The 17,110-nt window shown below is 35.8% G+C and overlaps 1 protein-coding gene across 2 annotated transcripts in view; it reads right to left on the bottom strand.

Moving 5' to 3' along the window:
* Positions 1 to 12,775, bottom strand: part of LOC106867371 (protocadherin beta-15) — a 91,548-nt gene extending 78,773 nt beyond the window's left edge. Inside the window, exons 1-2 of one of the 2 annotated variants that reach the window (XM_014912226.2) lie at positions 12,528 to 12,775; positions 6,690 to 6,828 (exon numbers count right to left, since the gene is read on the bottom strand). The gene's annotated coding sequence lies outside the window, so the exon portion shown is untranslated. The remainder of the gene's footprint in view (positions 1 to 6,689; positions 6,829 to 12,527) is intronic. The other variant, XM_014912225.2, reaches the window with a different exon arrangement.
* Positions 12,776 to 17,110: the final 4,335 nt, after the last annotated feature.

Here is a 17,110-nt window from a genome sequence, read left to right as displayed (position 1 = left end):
ACATAAAAGACACCATTTCGAGCGTGGCCGTTTTCGTGCGAGTGACACGTAAAAGCACCCACTACACTCTCTGAGTGGTTGGCGTTAGGAAGGGCATCCAGCTGTAGAAACTCTGCCAAATTAGATTGGAGCCTGGTGTTGCCATCCGGTTTCACCAGTCCTCAGTCAAATCGTCCAACCCATGCTAGCATGGAAAGCGGACGTTAAACGATGATGATGATGATGATGATGATATATATATATATATATATATATATATATATATATATACATACACATACAGGCAGTTATGCAATAGTTTTATACAAACAAAGATATATACTAGCAGAAAACTACTTGGAGGATGGTGTTTCTGCTAGTACATATAATATATCTGTATATATTTAATGTGTGTGTGTGTTGATATAGATAATGAACAAGTGAATGCATCTGCCAATCATTGTTCCAACTGAACTCGAACATGCCCCCACTGATTCATGTTTTCTACAACCACACTTGACTCGTATACATATCTGTTGGGTATTAAGCAAAGGAATGAGGAGTGCATATCAAAAGTAGGCAATAGTCAGGATGCTGATTGAGAGAAGTACTGAGTCAACAAACATCAACAAATGAACTCACACAAGACTGAAAGCATCCTAGAGTGGGAGATCTCGATGCACTGTCTGATTCCTGACCATTCAAATACATAAAATTTGAACTATTATTTGTGTATTTACAGTTAGAAACATATTGTTAAGAATGCAACTTTTGTTGTGATTACGAAGGTAGTGAGGTGGTGGTGGTGGTGGTGGTGGTGGTGATGACAATGACGATGATGATCATAACCAGAGCTTAGGGTATTATAAAATCTAAAAATGCAGCCAGCAAATGTCTTTTAAAAAAGTTTTAAATGATGTGCATGAAATATAGCAGAATAGGAATATTAAAAATGTACTGAAGAGAAAAATTGAAATATTATTCCCATAAATTAAAATATAACAAAGATGAACCAGAAGTAGATTAAATGAAAAAGAATCTATTGCTCTACTTGACATTTATATATGTAAGTTATAACTGGAGAAAAAAAAATGGATTTATTAAAATTCCTATTACTGAACTGAACGAAAGAATATTTTTATATTAATATAAATAAGTTCCATAATGAAATTCACAATATTTTTCCAGTGACATGTACTGTAGCTTTTTATTTTAATCACACACACACACACACACACACACACACACATGCATATTTGCACACATACACTTGCACACACACACATAAACACACACATGCTCATATATACATGTGTGCACACACACATATACGTATGTGCACACATACACATGCGCACACATACATGTGCAAACACACAAGCACAGACACTTGTGTGCAAGCAGGTGCACACACACACACACACACACACACACACACACACACACACACTCTCTCTCTCTCTCTTTCTCTTTCTCACCCTCTCTATTTCTCTCTGTTGGATGCAATCTATCAAAGCTACTGCAAAAGAATGAACATTTTAGCCAACAGGCAACACTATGATGTTTGAAGATAATTGATGAGAAGAAAAGACGTTTTTCCCCACCAAATTAACTCTCATGATGAAAATGGTAGGAAAACACTGGTTATCTCCCATGGTTGCTGAGAGATTCTAAACTGTGAATAACAAATTCGAAGGGCAGGTATGTAATTTTTTATTATTGTTGTCATAATTTAGCTGTAGATTAGCCCTTATTGAGTAAACTTCTTTCTTCCAGGCAAGAAATAAAGCATTACTCAAAGTGCCCTTTCTTTCGGTGAGGTGTGCTATGGGGAAGATTTGGCTGACATAAGAATAAAGTTCAGATTTATAGGAAAGATTGTGAATTAGTCTCATTCATGCCTTTCTCAACAGCATTAAGGGTATGAATATATGAAAGGATGACCAATGTCTTGCTAAGGGTTTACTTTTATTCTATGAGGGCCACTACAGTTAGCAAAATATGAGACTCCTAAATTTGACCTGGAGGGGTTTTGATACTGTAGGAGCACTATTTCCCTTTGGCAGAACTGTTATCCAGCCATGCATGATTTGGTTAGTTCAGCCAACTGCTCTACCTCGCACATAGATACACACTACCACCTATTACACTGGGGGTCGATGTAATCAACTACTCCCCTCACACCAAATGTTAGGTCCTGTGCCTTTAGAATTGTAAGCTCAATGCTCTAACCACTGAGCCATGCGCCTTCACAGTATTACAGCACTGAAAATGCTCAAATATATTTATGTAATCTTCAGATAATCAACATTACAGATGAAGTTTGGATATTGATGAGTACTTACTCAATTTCAGAGTTTTAGTGTGTCACTTGTGTGAGGTTTATATTGATCAAATATAACTAATCTTTCTTAATAATAGAATAGTTTTTGCTTCTGTAAACCATGCAGTAATTCATATATGTAGAATTATCAAACCCATGCTATTATGGAGAAAATGGATACAAACAATGATAATGGAGGGATTGCTGTAGGTTAATCATTAAGATTTATCAGGGAGAGGCAAAAAGTGGGTAAATAGGTACCATTAAGTAGATTAGTAAGAGAGGATTGGTTAATGGATATTACTTAAAAATCTGTGATAAAGTGTAAATGTTTCCCATTAAGTGCAGCCATAACAGAGATGGTTAAGAAGTTTTGCAATCATATGGTGTTTCTGGGTTCAATCTCACTGTGCAACACCTTGAGCAAGTTTTTTCTACTGTAGTCTCAGGCTGAGAATGCATTTTGAATCAAATTTCTTAAATGGAAGCTGTGTGGAAATCTATTGTGTGTGTGTGTGTAGAGAGAGAGAGAGAGAGAGAGAGAGAGAGAGAGAGAGAGAGAGACAGACAGACAGACAGACAGTGTGTGTGTGTGTGTGTGATTGCAAGTACAAACAGTATTGAGTCCCTTTATATCAGAGAATAACTTAGTGAATTGAGAAATGATGCCAGATTGAAATAAATACTAGTAGGGGTCAATATAATTAACTAAAGCCCATGTAGACGGGGCTCCAGCATGACCACAAACCAAGGAATCAAAGAATTAAAATCAACAGTAATGTAGCAAAGGAGGTAGAGACAGATTTAAACCAATTCCATAGAGTTAACATCATTTTTCATTATTGTGGTGCTAATGCTCTAGATACCAGTAACATACTGAGGAGTTAATCTTAAAATATTTGATCACATCTGATGTGTTTGCCTCTTCAAGAGTAGAAACAAAATGTCGTTTCATAGTTAAAGATAAAATTTGCACAAACACTGATAAAGGGTAGATAACTCTTAATTAGACAAATATATTTTATTGGAGCAGTTGATGATATAAAGCATTGACAGCATAGTGTTGACGACGACGACGATGATGATGATGATGATGATGGTCGTGAAATGATAGCAGTAAATAATATAGTTAAAGGCGGGTTGATATATTTAATAAAAGGATCCAAATGAGATGCCTAATTAAAATTAAACCCAACAGAGAGGCGAAATAATTCATTAGCTTTAATGAGTAATTCTGAGCATAAGAAAAAAGAAAGAGAGAGTACACTGCAAAATCCCATCTCAGGAAAAGGTGATGCAGGGAATGGGGTGGAGTGATATTTTTACCATTTAGTCAGGAAATGAATGGCAGCACTCATGAACCTATTTTTGCAGAGCCCAGGGGACTGGAGAGAGACAGAGGGGGGGGGGGAAATCAACTTCCAGCCACCGACCTGACCTGAATGTGTGCAACAGAGTGAACTCCATCATTAAAGCCCCCCCCCAAGGACCAGCTGGTGGTGGTGTTTAACTGGGCAACAGAATGCAAACAGGCAGAACAAATTCCACAAAGTATCTGAGTCTGGAACTCTAACAATTCTATCAAGTCACCAAGCTGACAGAAGGAAAGCCAAGACTGACATCAGCTAGATTTGAACTTAGATTGCAGAGAACTGGAACAAATACTATGAGATATTTTGTGTTACACTCTGATGACTCTGTCAATTCACCACCTGTCTAAATACAAATGATGATGATGATGATGATGATGATGATAATTATTATATGTTGATAAAGGAAGTAAAAGAGAAAAATTAGTAGAAATTGTATGACAACAATAAAGGTGGGAGCAATAGCAGTGATTAAGACATCATTAACTAGTGATTCTAATAATATTGATGGTGGTGATGATGATGGTAATTAAGACATTATTAACATATCAATAAGGAGGTGAGCTGGCAGAATCGTTAGCATGCCAGGCGAAATGCTTAGCAGTATTTCATCTGTCTTTGTGTTCTGAGTTCAAATTCCACCAAGGTCGACTTTGCCTTTCATCCTTTCAGGGTTGATAAATTAAGTATCAGTTGCATACTGGGGTCGATCTAATCGACTGCCCCCCCCCCTACACACACACACACACAAAACAATTTCAGGCCTTGTGCCTATAGCAGAAAGGATTATTAACATATCAATGTAATAATGTTGATGGAGATAGTAATGATGGTGATTAAGGCTGTAATAATGCTTATAATAGAGGACAATGTTAGTGATGAAGACATTATTAACTTGTGACAATTGTAACTATAGAAATGTTGTGTGAATTGTTCAAAGTAAATATATTTGACAGTTGAAGATTGTATGTGTAGAAGATAACTGTACCTAAATAGTTTCTTTTCACATTGTCACTAGACAGTTAATAATTTCTCAATACATTACTCTTGAGAAAACAATTTAAATGTTATGTAAGTTACTTCACTGGATGGTCACTTAAGGCTGTTGTTGCTCTGCACCCAATATTAGCCGTTAACAATATCTATTGATACCAAATCAATTGTTTTGTACACTAATATCTGTAACATTCAGGAAGTTTCTAAACTTGTACACAGTCTGTCAATTGGCTTCATATGCAACACTCAATAAATTAGATTCAAATGGTTGTCTCCTGATATTGTAGCCCCTCTGTTTTTACTATCCTTTAAAACATTCTTCTGCTGATATATTAAGAAATCTGACAATTATGCAAAGACAGAATCTCTTTCACATCAAATAAAAGATAGTAATACTTCTCCATCATCATTTTGTATCCTACCTAATTTGGACTTGAACAACTACAACATTGCTCTCTGTTTCACTCCTACTATCACTAAATGTTAAACTAATGGTAAAAAATTGAAAATATGAGATCTTTTTTTTTTTTCTTTTTATACCTTTTCCATTGACATGATACAACTTACACCAATATGATATTTACTAATCCACTCTACAATCATCACCATACCTGTTCAAGTCCATAAAAGAACCAAATTTTTTTAGAAGTCAGGCTTGACATAAGCTATGTTTGCTATTCTTTTATAAGTTAAAGATCCTAGTTCTCATAAGTGAATTTTCTTCCTCTTCAATTTTATCCATTAGCAAAGGTTTGCTAATGGATAAAGTCACAGCTTTCAATTCTACATAACATCACTTATTTTTCTCACTATTATCATCATTTCTTAACTCTATACTACATAATAGAAGATGGTAGTTCCTAGAAATATAATGAAAGCAAACTATTTAAAAGTGAGGGTCCTCTAAAATAAAGCTGATAAATCTTATGATAAATTTAATTGTAGCATTCAGGTGGACAATCTCTCCAGTAATATTTCACAGAGTGAAGGGTAGATTGGATAACATTTGTGTACAAAGTGAGATGTTGCTTCATATGTGGTAGATGTAGTTAGTAATAAAAGAACATGTTAAATGAATTCTTTCAAATGCTTGTTGATAGCTTATGTTATCTAGAAGACCTAAATAGTAGTGGTGGTGGTTGTTTGGAAAGTATAGTAGCCAAAGTATCTAAAGCAAAGAAGAAGTTCTGGAAGCTAGTTCCTTTACTAACAGCAAAGGGTTTCCCTTTCAGAGTGAAGGGCAGATTGCATGATGCTGTGTAGTAACAAGACATGGGCATTGAATGGAAAGAGTTTATGAAAGCTAAAAAGGAATGAAGTGGGTGTGCTTTACTGAATGTGTAATGTTAATGTGCATGAATAAATGGACTGAGAAAGAACCTTGAATATAAGGGGAATTGGAAAGCTTTATCAAGCTGAGCACTCAAAGTAACTAAAAACCTATGGCAGAAGGAAACCCTGGAAGACGAGGTGATGTGATGCAGGTTGATCTCAAAATATTGAGCTCCATAAAGGAAATATTTGGGAACATGTAGTGCTGGAGAAAACCCTTCATTTATGCAAGCATGGTGAAACAGACATGAAAATGGAGGTGGAGATGGAGTGCTGGATGTATGATGATATACATTTATCTTTGGGTTCTACCTCTCCCTTATTATGTCACTGCTAAATCTCCATCTACTTCCCCCACCTCCTGTTTGACCCTTTCATTTGTCACCACTCACCTTCTATTCCCTATATACCATACTGTCTGTGTTATGAAGGATGGCAATGGATCTGTCTGTATTCAGTCTCTTCCTCACCACCACCACATTTATTATTCTATCTCTTGTATGTTGAGGAATTGCATCAAATCGGTCTCTATCCAATGCACCTTACCATCACCCTTCTCTACAACCTGCCATCATTCCTTTACTCCCGGGTTATTCATTATTCACATATTCATACCATTGCCCACTGTCTATCTGTGTGTGTGTGTGTGTGTGTGTATGTGTGTGCGTCTCTCTCTCTCTCTCTCTTACCAGCAAACATGTAGCTGCCATCACTCTCTCCTCTCAATCTGTTCTTTCTGTTTTTCCCATCATGCTCTTTCTTCTTCCACTCCCTCACTCTGGTTCTCCTGGTATCAGTCTCTCTTATTCGATCTCTTGTTCACCTTTCCTGGAATTAACATAGATATCATAAAGTAGTGAGGACTCTGTTGTCCTGTGAGGCACAAGGTAACTTCACTAGTGCTGGTGCCATGATAAAATGCATTGAAAACATTCTATAAAGTGATTAGCAAATGAATGGAGACAGCATTGCTTTAAGAAGGTACCATAGTCTTGTCACGGACATGTAAACTTTCTCTAGTGCTGGTGCCACAAAAACATATACCCAGTATACTCTTGGAAAATGGTTCATGTTAGGAAGAGCATTTAGTTAAAGCATCAAGTCAAAAACAGAGAGTACAAGCAAGATGTGGTCCTCGGGCCTGTTTAGAAGGGCAGTAACTTTGGATAAGCACTGACCTGAACCATAGCAACCCATCCAACTCATGACAAGCAGATATAAAATGATGCAGATGGTTTATGTTTATATATTTTACCAAAAGTGGTAAACACTGATAATAAACTAGTGTTTGTGAATGAAATTCTCTCACCATGGGAAATGCAATAAACCAATGGTCAACCAACTGGGAACCTGTCCTCCCCACCCACAATGCTATTGTTTATAAATTGTGATATAAAATAAATAAAACTAAAAAATCCTATTATGCAACAGAAGCAGTATTGAATTAAAAATTGTATCTGTGTATCATACTTAATGCAGAAACAGTGATGGCTATTTTATTCTAATACTGCTCCTGTGATATATAATGAATTTTCATTCAGCCAGGCAACTAATCACAACACCAGTGATTGTTTTCAATTGCTGTTTTCCTATATCAGCAGTGACATATTTTGACTTTACATGTAGCTAGTAATGGGTTCAAGCTACTGGCAAAGCCCAATCAAGCAGTAGTGTATACCTAAGCACTTTCACTACTGGACAGTTTTCATTTGCTACTGACAAAGTTTTGTGGCTTGAAACACAATGTATTCATAAGGGATGACTACCACACTTAATTTGCCTTTCATAGTGTCTCTGCATTAATTATGATACACAAATGGCTAAATAAAAATGCATAATGGTGTTTAACAAGTTGTTCTTCATACAACAAGCCATATTATATGTTGAGTATTTTAAAGAAATGAAAGATATGAAACTCAAACAAAAATTAAATGTTCAACTGTTATTTTACAAAATTAGTATTTGTAAGTGGAAAGATCAACATTTCTTCTCTGAAATGTATATAAACAATTGCTGAGAAGATTCATGGAGGTGAATTTAATACTCTGCTATTTAGACAAGGTACTACTTTCCTGAAAGTGCCATGGCAATGGGTTAGATAGGAATTGATATAGAGAGTGGTCCTAAACTATTGAATGCAATAATGTACTATTATAGTTTATAATAAATTAGGTAACATCATTATTTAATAAGGCAGACTAATATAAATAGAATTTTGTGCCTTATATACGGTCACAACACTGTACATATCAAAACATCTAGGCATATATTTCAAAAGTTCAGGCTAACTGAATAATTCATTAAATAAAAATCCATAATTTGAAGAGAGCAAATATTCTTTCTATATACTAAGCAAAGCTTATCTTGTTCATGAGGTATGACATGATTGACCAAGATATTAATATAATACTATATATTAGGACATAGCTCCTAAACAGATAGGAACAATAGTTATATAACCAATTGATAGAGTCAGCTATAAGAACATAGAAAATGATGCTATATCATATTTACTATTTTTAGATTATTATTTCATATATTAGAAACTAGTGTAAAAGGTGGATGTCAAATGCCAGCTTCCATCACCGATTTATTACTTCTAGAGAGCAAAGTATGGGTAAAGTTTGAGAGAAAATCCATTGGTACCCTCAAGCATTTTGAAGTTATTCAACATGGCTGTTTTCCAATAATTCCAGCAGCTGGTGCCAACGATACCATTTCATTGCTTCAACTTGGACAACTATACTTAACTGAGAGAAGCCATAATGGACAGTTTTGTACCAGTTGCCAGCTTTATAGTAATGGCTTGATGGTAAATACTATAGCAAGGACATTAAATTATATCACATCTAGAATTCTTCCAATGTTAATAAATCATTAAAATTTATTAATTCATTTATAGAATATGAATGTCTTGGTTCTAAATATTTGCAAGATCGTGAATCAAACAGATTTAGTTTGGAGTTTTTGGCCTCATACATAATGGAAGCAATGTAAATGATCAACAGATCTGAAAAGTAACCACAGACGCCAAATCGTAAGACATTATTGTTGAATCAACATATCAAATGATATTGTCAAATATTGTTTGCTTAATATATCCCTGAATCTGAACACATGGAACTAGTTCAGACACAGAGAAGGAGCTTCAATTTGATGCAGAAACAAAGTTGTTTACATGGTACTTTGCAAATTAGATTGTAATCTCATCATTCTCTCAACTCATTTTAACAACGAGATTAGGTGCTTGCCTGTTAGAGAAAGTTTTCAGTATTATAGCCTTGTCTGCTAGTACCATAGTGTTGTCTGTCAGTATTATAGTTTTATCTATATCACTACTAGAGTCTTTCAGTACCATAATATTCTCTGTTAGTAAAGCGGCGAGCTGGTAGAAATGTTAGCATGCCAGGCGAAATACTTGGCGGTATTTCATCTGTCTTTATGTTCTGAGTTCAAATTCTGCCGAGGTTGACTTTGCCTTTCATCATTTTTGGAGTTGATAAATTAAGTACCAGTTGTGTACTGGGGTTGATCTAATCGACTGGTCCCCTCCCCAGAAAATTTTGGGCCTTGTACCTAGAGTAGAAAAGAATATTGTCTGTCAGTATAATAGGATTGTCTGTCATCATCATCATCATTTAATGTCCGTTGTCCATGCTGGCTTGGGTTGGATGGTTTGACTGGGGCCAGTAAGCTGGAAGACTGCATCAGACTCCAGTCTGATTTGGCATGGCTTTCTATGGCTGGATGCCCTTCCTAATGCCAACCACTCCAAAAGTATAATGAGTGCTTTTATGTGCCATTTGCATAACACCAGTATCTGCCATGACTGCAATTTTGCTCAGCTTGAGGGGTCTTCTTCTCAAGCACGACATAATGCAAAATGTGTTGGTAATTACCTCCATGAGGCCCAACACTCAAAAGAAACTCAGCCACTTTGCCCCTGTGAGGCCTAACGCTCATTGTCTGTCAGTAGTGCTGTCTGTCAGTACTACAGTGTTGTCTATCAGTATTATAGTGTTGTCTGTCAATGCTACAGTGTTGTCTGTCAGTACAATAATGCTGTCTGTCAGTATTATAGTGTTGTCTATCAGTACTATAATGTTGTCAGTCAATATTATAGTGCTATCTGTCAGTACTATAGTATTGTCTATCAGTATTATAGTGTTATCTTTCAGTGCCCTAGTATTGACTATCAGTACCATAGTGTTGACTGGCTGTACTACAGTGTTGTCAGTGATAAATGATCAACAGATCTGAATAGTAGCCACAGACCGCAACTCGTATAGTGTTGTTTATCAGTACCATATCATTGTTTATCAGTACCATATCATTGTTTATCAGTACCATAGTCCGTGTTGTCAGTGATATATAACCCTCATAACTTAATGTTTTCAGTCGTGTGCTGTTGTCTGTATTATATGATTCTTGAAGATCATCCAAACTACTTAGAAAGGACCAAACTAACACACATTAAATAACATGTTAAAATCTCCACCAGTCTCATCATTTTGGGAAAATCTCTAGATATTCAATTCTTCCAAAACACCTGTACTTCACACACACACACACACAGAGGAAAGACCTTCATTCTGAGTTAGAGAAGTAAACATTTGTCTAGTGTGATAGGAACCAATCCCTGGAGAAACTAGTTCAGACTCTCCTCCCAAGACCAGTTCCATTTGATTGTTCGTTCGAATCGAGAATTATTTTATCCCTCCCCACCCCCGTTCACCTGAAACTGATGAAGAAAGCATGTTCTCCGGAAAGTACCTGCTATAGCTGCTGCTGTTCACAACACTTAACAGGTAGGTCAAGCTGAAAACATTGAACAACTGCAACCTTGTGGAGCAGAACAAAAGGATGTGTAATTGAAATAATAAAGAGGGTGGAAAACAAAGAAGCTGCTAGCTAATTAGAAATTAAATTAAAGTTAGAGAGCATGGGTGGGTAGAGGTAAAACACCATGTTCTATTTTTATACACTGAATATCTGAAGGTTGGATGCATTTAGGAAGAAAAATAATTTCAGAAAAAAGTACGACTGATATATAACACACACTCTCTTATATATTAAAGCTATGTTTCTGTATATGTCCTTGCATAAATATCCACTTAAAATTGCATAAACCTTTGTGTGTGTGTGTGTGTGTGTGTGAGTATATGCTTATGTTGTATGCAGGTGTGAATGTTTGTATGCATTTACACATGTATATCTATATACAAGCATCATGAAAACAATATATCCAATACTTATTTCTCGTATGTGTTAAAGAAATATTCATACATTCTACATAAACAGATCTGAAAAGTTATGTATATTTTCTCTCCTGTGTGTGTGTGTGTGTTCATGTAGGAAGGAACTTCTGCATGTGTATTTTTGAACATAAGTTGGTTTGTGCATAGGTGAATGTTTGTGTATGTGTGTATATGTGTCTATATGCATGCATTATTTCAGTACAAGCACACACATATATAAACACACACAAACATATATATACATACATACATAAATATGGCTTTACATACATGCACATATACACACACACGTAAAGAGGCATATTTATGTATACATGTCTGTGTGTAGGTATATCCGCAATGTTTCTATAGGAATAAGAAATCTGCCTGCTTCAATTGAAATGAAATAACAAAGAATAAATTGAGGTAAGCTGTATGGGAGTGAATTTCTGCTCATCTCCATTGTAGAGTGTAAATTGAAGCAGCTTAACAGTGGTCGGTGAGGGAAGGGAGTTGGTGCGGTGGGGGAAGGGAGGGTAGTGAAAAGAGGAAGTGATAGGTGGAAGAAGCAGAGATCTGCTAAGGGCATTAACCACGTTATTATTGGTAGAATATGCAGAAGGCTGACATGACCGTCTGGCCAGCAGAGCAGGGTCATTGAGCTGAGTAATAACAATAAAGAAATGACTTTAAATGTGATAATGTTGTTTTTCTTTTTCCCCTATTTATGCAAAATTGCTGGCTCTCCATGCCCCACCAAGGAATTAAAGGCCAACAACTAACGCAAGAAACAATTCTTTGTGTACAGTTTCTCACTTGTATAAGGCCTGAGGCTAAGCATTAGAAGGAGACATTACAGCTGATCAATAAACCTTCCAAGCAAGAAATAGAAGAGGAAAATGTCTAAAAATATCCAACAGAGTTATTTTCCTGCTGGTGCAGTACTACTGATATATTAGATATATGGTCCCAGCAATAGCACAGCTTTTTTCATTAAGAACATCTTCCAACTTGTTTAACCTGATAAAAGAACAAATTCTTCAACAGAAACTAAATCTAATTTATTATCAATATATTTTTCGCAGAATATATGAAATTTTCCAAGGAATATGAGAAAATTATTTACTACTAGATATGTTTGGCAAAATTCTTCAGAATGTTACAGCTTTCTATCTAACTAATAAATCTAATTCTCTGGCTATTTTTCTTATTTATTTATTTTTTTTTTTTTATTTCTTAGATTTTCAGATAGTCTGATTTAGGTGTCAGAAATAGCAGGAACATACTCACCTTTATTGTGTAAATTCCCAGTATTCTCTAGTATTATTAATACTCCAATATGACTGCTGCTGTGGTGTGACATGTTGATGGATTAGTGAAGTGAATAAGTCATTGGGAATCAGTAGTTCTTTCTTCTCTGACTATTCTGTCTATGTGTGATGTTTAGTAAATGTGAAGGTGGGTGTGGAGGAGATGGATGATACTTTCTCCACCTTCAGTTAGATTGGTTGAGATGTGTTTCCCTGTGAGAGATGAAGGAGACGACCCAACAACAGCACCAAACAATAAACCAAAACAAGTTCAGACCAGTATTTCAAATGAGCAGTTTTCAATTTTTTTCCAAAATGTACACTTCTCAAAGATAGCAACACATTATAGATATAACAGTTAAGCAAATTTGGTAACACCAGGTAAAATATATAATTAGAATTTATCAGTCATATATACCTAATTTTATTGTCAATTAGATTTTCTTTTTGCAAAATTTCTTTCTTTATAGCAAAAATTTCATTTTACCTGAATTTCCAACAGTTATGCATTTGAAAGGTTGGTAACTGATAGTCCTAGTTAGGATCATTATTTCATTAGCAGATATAATTTAATTTTCATGAAATTGATATTCACTTACTTGTTCTTACACATGTGTATAGAATAACAGGTATTATACAAACAAGGCTCAATAAATGAACCAATTTTTTCCTAAGTAAACTTCTCACTGTTTTCTAAGGGACCACAGGTATATTCTCAAATTCCTCAAGTCTGGGACAGTATGCATAACAATAAAGATGTTTAGACATGTTGATTAACTACTGTTTAACTATCTTACCTCCATCACATGGATCTTCTGAAACACTCAGATAATGCCAACAACAATGGGATTCTGGTTGGAGATTGTCGATGGGCTACTTCATCATATTAACTTTCTAAGATTTAGTATTCCTCTTCTCGTTCTAAGATATAATACTTTAACTCACAACAACATACCCTGGAAGAATCCGTTATCTTTACACATTGATAAATAATGGATATAAAACGAAGCATGTAACTTTCCAAAACTAAATGGAAACAGAAACGACAGGAGGGTCTAAGGCTGTTCTATGTACAGAGATACCCAAAGGGGACAGTTTAAAATTCATTGACAGAATCTTTTAAAATTATATTTTATAATCAGATAATATATATCATATGCTTCAGTTATTTTTCACCATTTTTATTATCAGTTACATTGTGAGAGAAAGTTAAAGAAATCTTATTTAGTTATAGAAATGATAACTGGGAAATTATGTAAATCCAACATGAAAATATTAAATCATGCTGTCTCAATGTTCTTATTCATTAAAATTACTTTTTATCACTATTTCACATCCTATTTTGAATATTAAACTATCAGCAAACTGATAAAGAAGGAAAATTACCAAAATGCAATAGTTGAAAACGATGTTTTTTTATTGTGTGTCATTAAACGATGCCTATGATTGATGGGGAGATAATTAAGAGACAACTGAATAATTCATTTTCTAAATTAATTAGTTTTTTCACAATAATTTAAAGATAGAAGTAATCCACCAAGTGCCATGGATATTTCCTTAACAGCCAGATTATTGAAAGAATATCCTAGTTATATCAAGACATATTTACAGCCATTATTTTCATTTCATATTCAATAAATAAAGCTCAATAAAATAAATTCCAGACAGAAATAATGATTTGGACTAACATGGCCAAAACCCTTGAATGAGGTACTATAGCATGGCCACAATCCAAAGAACAAAAGATTACAAAGTAGTTCTGTTTACTTGACATGAATGGTATTTCATTAAGAATCCAGAAGAATCACTGACATCACTTGTCTAAGAATATAACATTTATATATCTGTTTAAATAAATAGAGTTCATGGTGATTGGTGAAGACCTAGAACTGAGGACAGATTGATACAAAGTTTATGGGATGGGGATGAGTTATATATCAGGGGGTCGATCAATGATTGTCTTGCTTTCTGTGTAAAAGTAAATGAATCTGACAGAAATTTCCTTCAATATATTAAAATAACTTAAGTCTTCTGGATAGTAATGGCTCCTCGAATGACCATATCTGTCTGATGTCTCTCCTCGATTACCTGACATCACAGGTACACTGTTGTTACCTTGATAGATCAACTGTCTCATCTCATTGCGACATTGGTATGCCTGTTTCTCTTCTGCTGTTCTTTCAGAGGAGCTATTTCTCACATTGTTACATCTCACAATACACAGTGTTATAGAAACCACAATAGCTATAGATACTATCACAGCTGCTAGGTGATAGGATTGGTACAATTAATGTGGAGATGTTAGATTACTGAATTAAGTCAGTTCCAATGGAGTTGGGCTCTAGATTTTACTCTAATTGAACAGAATTAAGGCCAAAGATGCTTTGACCAAGACCGTCTATCATTTTCAATGTCAAACCATGCATTGTTCAGTGTGTCTTTTCTTAAGACATTAGAGTGTGCATTTAGGGAATTCACCTGCTATTTCCAGCAGTTTGAGTAACCATGCATAGACTCCTTTGTTGGTTTGTATTGATGTTATTAAATATTGATGGGTCAGCTCTGTTTAAGCAGATTTGTAACACAATTACCAATCAAAGTTGACAGACTAGCACGAGTTTAATCCACGTGTAACAATCAATGTGACAGCCATATCATTGTGCTATGTATTAGCATAGGTCAATGAAGGAGGACAAGGGAGCTTATACGATGCCCAATATAGCAAGTCAAACCTCTGTCAAAAATCTCCTTGCTATCCTCAAAATACAAATCACATGTTCAAAAGGGTGAGTTTTCTGTTAAATAACAATTCTAGGAAGAACTGCATGTGATCTTGGGTATATGGAGTAAGGTGAAAGTCCAGGTAAATGTGGAGAAGCTGAAGGGGTGCATCTGGCATGTTTAAATGGAAGTAGAGTACAGTTGGTTAGTTCTTAGCTTCAGTAGAAGAAGCAGAGTTCAAATTAATTCATACTGACTGAAATATTGGAAATATTGAGGAAGGAAAATTTTATTGGTTAAATTTTTGGCTATATTTTGAGTGAATGGCAACAAAGCAAGAATGAACACTGTCTCAGATTTTAAAAAGACAAAAAGGAATATTCTACAGAATACCTTAAACAATAAAAGAGGTTAAGAAATCAGTTCCAATAACTCGTTGACACCATGACTTCATTTTCAAGTGGTTTGGTTTCATTCTTCCTAATAGTTTTAGATCACGTGTATGTGTTTTATCACTTATATGAGGTGCAGTCAAAAATGACCCGACTCTATTTCTTTCCAGCAAAACTAATACAGCATGAGCAAAATCCTTCGGGTGCAAGGTGACATCCCTATTCCTGCACATGCATGATAATTTTCATATCAGTAGGCCATGTCATTTTCCAGCTGTTATGCCTAGAGTCCAGACATGGAGTGTGAGTTTGCTAGAGTTTTGATTTCCCACAAGATGACCGAAAACATTGCACAGAGAGCATAAACCCCTGTTTCATCACCAGTGACGATGGTCTTTCTTCATGAAGTCTGGGTCATGGTTTGCATAGTCCAGCATGTCCTGAGTGATTTCCATGTGGAGTTGCTTTTGCTGCTTTGCCAACACTCTCCACATGCACAAATCCTCTGTTAAAATGCAATGCACTGATCCTTGCTTATTTCCACTTTGTGAGCAATTTCCAGGATTGTTACACAAAGGTCTTCCATAACTATTTGCTGAATCTTCTCAACTGGCACCTCATTTCTGAAAACCAAGATGTCCTGAGTGTGCATTGCTCTCCACTGAGGTACAGCCATATTTGAAGCAGTTGTACCAGTCCTTGATCTGAGTTTTACCCATGGTATTATCGTCACCAAAGGCCTGCTCTGGATGGCTTGAGCATCACTAAACTTTTGGCAAAACTTCATGCAATATCTCTGCCGGATGCATTTGGTGAAAACAATTCTGATGAGTGTGCACTGCTCACTGCTGGCTAGGGGAGCAAGTCAACATTCCCTCTGACCAGAAAGCTACTCTGTTGTTGTAGGGTGACCCATTTACAGCTGAGTGGACGGGACCAACGTGAAATGAAGGGTTTTGCTCAAGAACATAACGCACCACACAATTTGGCAATCAAATCCACAATCTAGTGATTGTGAATGCGACACCCTAACCACAAGGCCTATATGTATATAATGTACTGACATGACTGTCTCATTGAGGAGTTTGCTTCCCAACCATGTGGTCTTCAGTTCACTCTTCCTACTGCACATGCTACCTTGGGCAGGTGTCTTCTACTGTAGTCCCAGGTCGATTAAAGTTCTATGAGTGGATTTCGTTGATAAAAACTGAAAGAAGCTAATCGGGTGCCTTTGTGTATCTATGGATGTATCCCAGACCACCCCTTGATAACCAGTGATGGTGTGTTTATGTCCCAGTAACTTAAAGTGGTTTGACAAAATGAGACTGCTAGAATAAGTACAAAGCTTAAAACAAGTCCTGGGGTCAATCCGTTTGAGTAAACCATTTATAGGCACAGTCCAATGACTGAAACAAACAAAAGACAGAAGAGGCATCATCCTCATCGTTGG

Source organism: Octopus bimaculoides, chromosome 14, assembly GCF_001194135.2.
Source record: "Octopus bimaculoides isolate UCB-OBI-ISO-001 chromosome 14, ASM119413v2, whole genome shotgun sequence".
NCBI lineage: Eukaryota > Metazoa > Mollusca > Cephalopoda > Octopoda > Octopodidae > Octopus > Octopus bimaculoides.
The sequence above is the reverse complement of the archived record's forward strand: the minus strand, read 5'-3'. Positions and strand labels throughout refer to the sequence as shown.